The sequence below is a fragment of the Limanda limanda genome, chromosome 19, assembly GCF_963576545.1.
Source record: "Limanda limanda chromosome 19, fLimLim1.1, whole genome shotgun sequence".
Taxonomy (NCBI): Eukaryota; Metazoa; Chordata; class Actinopteri; order Pleuronectiformes; family Pleuronectidae; genus Limanda; species Limanda limanda.
This window is the reverse complement of record NC_083654.1, coordinates 7347396-7355736: the sequence shown is the minus strand read 5'-3', so window position 1 is coordinate 7355736 and position 8341 is coordinate 7347396. Positions and strand designations below refer to the sequence as shown.

The window sequence follows — 8341 nt, the reverse complement described above, 5'->3', positions numbered from 1 at the left end:
CTACCTGGTATAAGAGAAATATGTACAGAGTGGTTTATCAGTGCACAGAGCCTGACAGTGTTCAGCAGAGGCGGCAGGAAGCTTGTCAATGTTGTGTCCTGGGATGTCAGTTTTTAAGAGAAGCTTTCCCTGGCAAACTGTAAAACACACAGGTAACATAACAAGAAAACATATTATAAAAGACCTCCCGCTGGATGTTGTGCTTCCACCTGTGCATACCTGGTCCAAAGTATTGAGTTATTTGCAGTTTGCGGGAGAATCCAGATACTGCTCCAACCTTTCTCTTTATAACAGGAATCCTCGGTACCGACCAGCTGTGTTTAAGGTGACATTCGTTTCTGAGAAAGAACAAAGAAACAACATCATCATTGAATGTTAGAACCGGCGATGTTCTGACGCCAGAGATCCTCCCTTCTCATTGGATGGATTCACTGAATTCACTCATCGCAAGGAAAACTAATCAGCCTGTGATGTCACAAAATGTCTGTTGCTCTTATGGTATATTCTAAGCAGCAGAGATGTTGATGATGGTGAAGGAAGAATTCTCTGTGGACCCAGTACTTGCCTGTATAGTAAAGTTTATTACAAATAAGTTACAGGTCAGGACGGGTGTTGGTCTGGGGAAAAGTCGGGGTCGGAAACCTGCATCTTGAGACACAGAGACACTTGTGAGGAGTTAACTGTCCCTGTCAGTGTGTGCTTTCTGTCCCTTTGATGCAATTCTTCTAACCACATTCTTTCATTCACACTCTTATCAGTCTTAGTGCTGTGTTACTATAGTTCCTTCACATGAAGTTCATATTAGGACTACTCAGATCAGTTCCATTGTCCAAATCTTATATTTTTTCATTAACCTATGTAAAGAATTTTTTTATTTTAAGCATTAGTTACCATAAGTCTTCAATCAATCTCCAAAAAGCTATCGTAAGGAGCAAATATGAAACTTAGTAATATAAACATCATCAAATTAATGTAATAACCCCTATATATAATAATCCATTCAGTTCTTTGGAGGGTAAAAAGCAATAAGAAGGGTCCGAAGGCTTTCAGGTCATACACAGACTTGGACCATTAAAACAGTCCAAGCCATTAACTATTCGGACAATTTGTATATGTACGTAGATACAGATCATAAAACTTACTTTTCAACTACAACATAGGTTTCAACCATACTTAGTTAATTTCTCCATTACATTTCCCCCCTTTTGTCATAAATTGACAACTTAAGGGAATGCACTACAGTAAAAATCAAATACATCAAGTCACATGTATTCAAAATGCTTCAACATTAATACTGTAGGAGAAATCAAACTGCTGCTGTTGTGGACACAGGTATGCGCCTTTGTGAACCAGTGTTATAAAATGTCAGCCAACATCCTTTCTAAACATGATTCATCCCATGCATTAACTTTTATTATCAGAGCCTACCCACACCCCATCTGTGTATGTGCAGCCACTTTTCCTCCAAAGTGCACGCTCATCTGCTGAGGCTCTAAGTTGCAGTTCCTGCAGGTCAGCTATTGGGGTGGCAGGGTCAACCCGTTAGAGAATATATGAGACAGATAGTGGCCGGCGAGCCGCTATTGTTGCTGCTGAATTCGCTCTGGGCCATTATTAAAAGTGTGAGCATCACACTTGCACATGTTATCTGCCATTACTCAGGTCAACAGTTATAATGCTTTGTAAAGCATTATAACTGTATGACTCCCTGTTGGCACATTTGGTGCCCGACACCGCACACGTGTCACTCCCAGTGAGGAAAAACAGATATGTTTTTCTTATTTATACCAGCCCTTAGTGTAGATGTTGGCACACTTGATACAAGCATATTTGCATTCTGTAGTCAATGCAACCAATTTCCTTTCTGCGTTTATCAAAATTATCATTATCCATTATTTTAAGTCCAAAATGTCAAATTAAACTGAATTTGTTCCCAAATTAAACCCCTAACTAAGTATTGACGAATTTAATGAAAACCAAATGAAACAAAAACCTTCAAGCAGTAAAAGATTTTTTTAGAACTACAGACATATCCAATCTAGCTGAATCTAGAAAGCAATTTTGTTTCCTAATACTGTCTGCAGAATCTCGCTTTCCCACAAACAGACAAACAAATTGCCTTTTTAGCTTAAACTAAACCCCATTAAAGAATTGTTTAAAAAAACAAAAAAAACAAAACTGTGTTACTCCTTTCTTGTGACCTACAATAGAGTGCTCATCACAGTGAAAATCTCCCTCACGTTTGTACACCCCCCTGTTTGCTCCTTACAGGGGAGATGAGGAGAGACCGCCACACACACACCAGGAAGGTGGGGGCGAGTGGAACGTCCCCCCTTGCTCCCCCTTTTCTGAACACATGTGGTCTTTCTCTCAGGGGAGCCGAGGAGAGGTCTGAAGAAAAACTCTATTTCGTTGCTTAATTTAAACAAAACTCATATACTTCCTAATTAAAACCCTGACTTGTTCAATAGTCAAAGTTCCTTTAATGCTTCAACAAATGTTAAAGTTACCTAATCAATTTAAACAGCTCTCTTTCCTTTGTTTTGAGATTCTACTTAGTTCTAAAGTATTTAAATGTAATTCCCGTTATTTGTTAAAGGAGTTCATAAACTCTCTCTCCACACTTTTTTATTTTATTACACGAGAGAGAGCAAGCCTTGTCTCACACACACACACGGAACATGGGGAAAGTGGAGACGAGTGGAGGGAGGGAAAGGGAGACTCACATGATCTTGTACGTCCTCTCATAGGAGGCTCATTGTTTCATTGCGTCCCCTTTAGGAGAGGCTCATCGTTTTATTAGTCCTTTTAAAAGAGGCTCATTGTTTATTCAATCATATGATCTTTGTTATTAACCTAAACCACATAGACCAACCCCTGCTGCGGGCTGTCACACACAGCTGGAACACATTAGCGACCATGCTTCACACACACACAAAGGACACTGCTGGGGAAGGCTCCCTGTTTCACCAACGCACACACATTTAAAAATACTGTAAATTCAATCCAAGAACACAAACAGCACTCATCTTAAATTCCCAAATAGAACTTCAAACCATACATTCACATAGCATGCTTTTTGCTTCTTTTTCTCTCTTATTTTCTAAAATGTATGCTACCTTATGAGATGTAAATAAAATGATGAGAGGCTGCATCAGACACTGTTTGTCAACAAATGTTAAGAGTGGGAACAGTAAATCGAATTTTTAATTCTACAATCTCCAGTTATTAAACTGGCCTGTGGTGATATTCCAGGATTTATGGCCCATACTAACAGCTCCTTCACTGAGGGGTTTTTTATCCAGATTCTGCGGCTCAGTCCCATGATCATCTCTTTAATCTTATCTTCCTCTCATTACTCTATTTCTTATCACTGTTTATATTTATTTAGCCAAATTCCCCGGATCCAGGTTTATCCCAATTTTTCTCTTTAACTCAATTCCTGACTATGCCAAAGCCAACTGTAACGCAGTAAATCATTAAGAAGTTGAGGGCCCATCTTCTTAATCTTGCACAATGTCATTTAACCACCTTATCGTTACAATGAAGCTATTCTAAACTATTTCCTGTCTTTACCTTATTTCCTTCCTTTTTTAACTCTTATACGATTTCTATGATACTCCCCCTTTTGATTGCCTCGTGCACTACGCAAACAAAAAAATGCTCACCGTGTTTGAAGTCGTCTGGGGAAGCCGCGGGCCCAAGCACGTTTGTTGTTCCTGGCGCCAAGTTTATGGAGATATTTAAGCATCCGAGATGATGATGATGAAAAGGGAATAGCCCATGGACCCTCGACTTGCCTGTATAGTAAAGTTTATTACAAAGAAGTTACTGGTCAGGACCGGCTCCAGATACCCGGAGACATCACAAGCCAATATTGAAGTCTGACTTGCCAGGATCGAACACACATTATATAGAGAGGTTGCCTACGCCTACGACCCGAGGCAAAAGACCCGAGATCATTCCCTAGGGGGAGAGAACTAACGAGAAACAAATGGAGGAATTTCCGAGGATCCGAAGAAGCATGTCATTCTGGTTGATACCCATGTTAAAAATATCTATTAGCTGAATATACCACACTCTAACCCTCACCACTGAGGTTATCTTGACCACTGACAAACTCTGCCTCCAGATCAGGCACCTGTTTAAATGAGGAATATTTAAATTGAATGAAACATTACGTTACCCAGTTATACCATATGTGTGAAGGTGTGAAGGCGTCATTTACAAAAGTAAAGAACCGACAGTGAGGGTCCTGCGTGCAGACCCTGTGACACTCTTCATCACTGGAGGTGAACAAAGATTTGTAGTCTGACCCCGGGAAGTCCACATTCTTGTACAGCTGAGACCGACAAAGTTGTTCTGCCCAGGTGAGAAGACAAAAAGAGTTAAGGAGAGCGTGCCCATACATCACAAATATATAAACAGTTTTTTAAAATCATGTAAAATGTTTGTGAGCTTACCCAGCTCTGAGGGGCAGTTTTTGAGAGAAAAGCCCGAAGTGACACCCTGTAGTGGAGTCCGGACTTTGGGCTTTAGAGAGGGAGAGGACTTGAGGTAGCAGTGGAAGTTGCTGCAGAGAGAAGCATGCATCCATTATCTATGACATTAAGGATTGGATGGGATTAGCTTGAGCTGATGCTAGCATCACATTCACACATATGGCAGTTTAATCTAAAATCTGTATGTTTTTAGGACTGTGGGAGGAAGCCAGAGTACCAAGAGAAATACTGACAGGAGAGGGGCAATTCAGGGGTCGATCATGTTTCAGCTGGGGTCAGTGCCCCCCTGGTTGCCCCCCTTGATCTGACCCTGCTTTGGCTTTATTCATCATTAAAATAGTACAGGGCCTCAATGGATCCAGGTTTATCCCAATTTGTTTCTTTAACTCAATTCCTGACTATGCCAAAGCCAACTGTAATGCAGTGATTAATATACACAGTTGAGGGCCCATCTTCTTAATCTTCCACAATGTCATTTATTCCCCTTATCGTTACAATGAAGCTATTCTATACTATTTCCTGTCTTTACCTTATTTCCTTCCTTTTTCACTCCTATACCTTTTCTATAATACTCCCCCCCTTTGATTGTGTCATGCACTACGCAAACAAAATCGAATTTAGCACAGAGCTTCACTTCAAACACCATCACAACATGCCATGTCCACAAAAAACAGGTTAGACACATAACAGCCTGGCGATAAAAAAATGCTCACCCTGTGTGAAATCGTCTGGGGAAGCCGTTGACCCAAGCACGTCTGTTGTTCCTGACGCCAAGTTTACGGAGAAATCTAAACAGCCGAGATGATGATGATGATGATGAAAAGGGAATTCCCCATGGACCCTCGACTTTGTTTCTCATATTTCACGTATTCATCATTAAAATAGTACAGGGCCCCTATGGATCCAGGTTTATCCCAATTTGTTTCTTTCTCTCAATTCCTGACTTTGCCAAAACCAACTGTAACGCAGTGATTAATACACACATGACCATTAAGAAGTTTAGGGACCATCTTCTTAATCTTGCACAATGTCATTTAATCCCCTTATCATTACAGTGAAGCTATTCTAAACTATTTCCTGTCTTTACCTTATTTCCTTCCTTTTTTCACTCTTATACCTTTTCTATAATACTCCCCCCGTTGATTGCCTCGCGCACAGCACAAACAAAATCGAATTTAGCACGGAGCTTCACTTCAAACAACACAACATGCCATGTCCACAAAAAACAAGTTATTTACAGTGTGACCAGGCACCAGACACATAACAGCCTGGCGATAAAAAAATGCTCACCCTTTGGGAAGTCCTCTGGGGAAGCCGCGGGCCCAAGCACGCCCTTTGTTCCTGACGCCAAGTTTACGGAGAATTCTAAACAGCCGAGATGATGATGAAAAGGGAATTCCTCATGAACCTTCGACTTTTTGTTTTTCATATTTCACGTATTCATTATTAAAATAGTACAGGGCCTCTATGGATTGTATTATGAGTTATGTGATGCGTCAGTGTTAGATACCTGTTATCTCCGGTCCAGTCATGTCGAAGAAAGGTAAAGAAGAGACAGGAGGGGTGCTCAGTGCACAGCTGCTGACAGTGCCTTGCATCCGGAGAGAAGAGCAATTTTATATCTGATCCCCAGAAATCCACATTCTCGATTAACTCTTGAGCGCATTCTGAACAAATGGGAAAGACAAACAAACACAGTTAAATGTACATATAAACACAGATTTGACTACATGTGTATCTGATTTAAAAAAAAGGCTATTCAAAGAGTGTTACCTTGACTAAAGCAGAGGCTGCAGATAGAGAGCAAACCCAGTAAAATCCAACTGGTTCCCATCTTCTTGATTTTGCCACAGAGTAGAATAAGATCACTGAAAAGCAACTGCAGTAGAAGGAGGCGTCTCTGCAACTGCATGCAGGCCAAGGGACTGTTGCAACATTTATACATCCGATCTATTTGCACAACTAAGTGTTGACACAATCATTGGCTGGTTGACAATGATACAGCCCCCTTAATGAAAAATTGTGGAGGTGAGACGGCTGGGAGAGCACCTTCACCTTCACCACAGACGATCAATCAGCACAAGTGAGAGCTGTAGATGATTGATCTCACAGAAGAGGACTCAGAACAATATTGTTTCATATACCTTCATATTTTAAAGTCCTATTTACAGGGAATGCATGATTTACCACAAGCTCTTCATACATAGATTTATATTTGACTTTGGTTTAAAGGCACTTTAAAAATCTGTGTAAAATACATTTTTAAGTTAATTCCATGAAAAGCTTTACTCATTTTGGGGAGCAGGGGCTAAAGTGAGAAAAAGTGAAATATAGTATCACATCTCTGACTAGCTTACAATTTATTTCAATAACCTCTGACTCACATCATTGTTAAATTCTCTACAGGAGTAGAATGAGTGGTGATTCGATGAGGACCCTACAATCAAAACGATGCAGTTCAAGGCAGAACCCTACATGCAAAAACGTTGTTTTTTTTTTGTACTTAATTAATTTAGCATCCATGCCTCATTCTGACACTCTGATGGAAAGAAAACGTCAAAATATAACACCATTTTGTTGGGTTTGTTTTACGCACTGTCCGTTTGCTATTTGCTAAGACACAAGTTCACTATATATGTTTTTTGTCTTTAGGCTAATTGTAAACCTGAGGCACTGGCAGCTTAGTTCATCAGCACTCAGCTCCACACAAGCAAAGAAAAAAAACAGTGCAACTGGAACAGGAGCTGGGAGGTGCTGACTGTGTGACATGACTGATGACTGTGTGCTCACTAGTGCACCTTCACCAGCCTCACGATTCAGCAGTCAACGATTCGAATGCACAACAATGCATCTTGATGCATTTCAATGTATTAATCAAGTGAAAGTCTGGAGTTACTGTTTTCATACTTTGAGGGTCCCTACTGACCCCCTTCAAAAACCTAAAAGACTGTCATACCCCCTCGACGAAATAAGGCAACACACTAAACATTTCGCAATTGCTGCTGGCACTCAGATGACAGAGAGACTCTCCAGTTTTCTTTAAATACCCCTCCACATAATCACACTCACCTGGGAGGAGAGAGAGAGTGAGGAAAAGGAGGAGGAAACAACAAAAGCACGTAACAAAAGGACAAAATGCAGTGACACCGTATTATTTAACCGTTAAAACAGTGGATCCAAAGATCAAACTGATTGCATTTTGTTCTCTTCAACCCTTTGAACAGAATTTGAAAATTGAATGTCATTGAATAGGTGTCAGATAAAACGTCATATCCTGCAGACTTGCACACACAGTGATGTGTGAATGAATCGAGATATATATTTTTTTTTTTTTCGGAAACATAAGAAACATGGTAAAATTACAGTTTAAAATACTTTTTTTTTAAAGACTTTTACTGAACTTGCTTCCCTGATGTCTATCAGTAGTCTGTTACACAACTTGGGAACATAATTTACAAAAGCTGCGTCTCCAATTTTCTTTCAGCTGTTGTTGGGACCCTCTAATAGACTTGCTGCAGATGATGTCAGTGTTCTATAGGGAATATAACTAACAGTTATATTTCTTATAACTTCTTGGGTGAGGAGTCACAGATGCTAACAATGAAAGGTTTCATAGCCTTGTGCCAGAAGATACAAAAATATTAATAAAAATTTCCAAAAAGCAAAACTGTCAGACATTTGTAACACTTATGATGAATAATTAATACAAGCAGAAATTTTAAGTATCTTCCAATGTCATTGAATGGTTGTATTAGAATATCTTGTTACAGAGACACATTTTAATATCATTACTCATGTCACTGATACTCTATCTCTCTGCAATAAGAAGTAGAGCTCAG

At 39.9% G+C, this 8341-nt stretch overlaps 1 pseudogene; it reads right to left on the bottom strand.

The window, feature by feature from the left end:
* Positions 1 to 6414, bottom strand: LOC133026427 (coagulation factor XI-like; annotated as a pseudogene).
* Positions 6415 to 8341: the final 1927 nt, after the last annotated feature.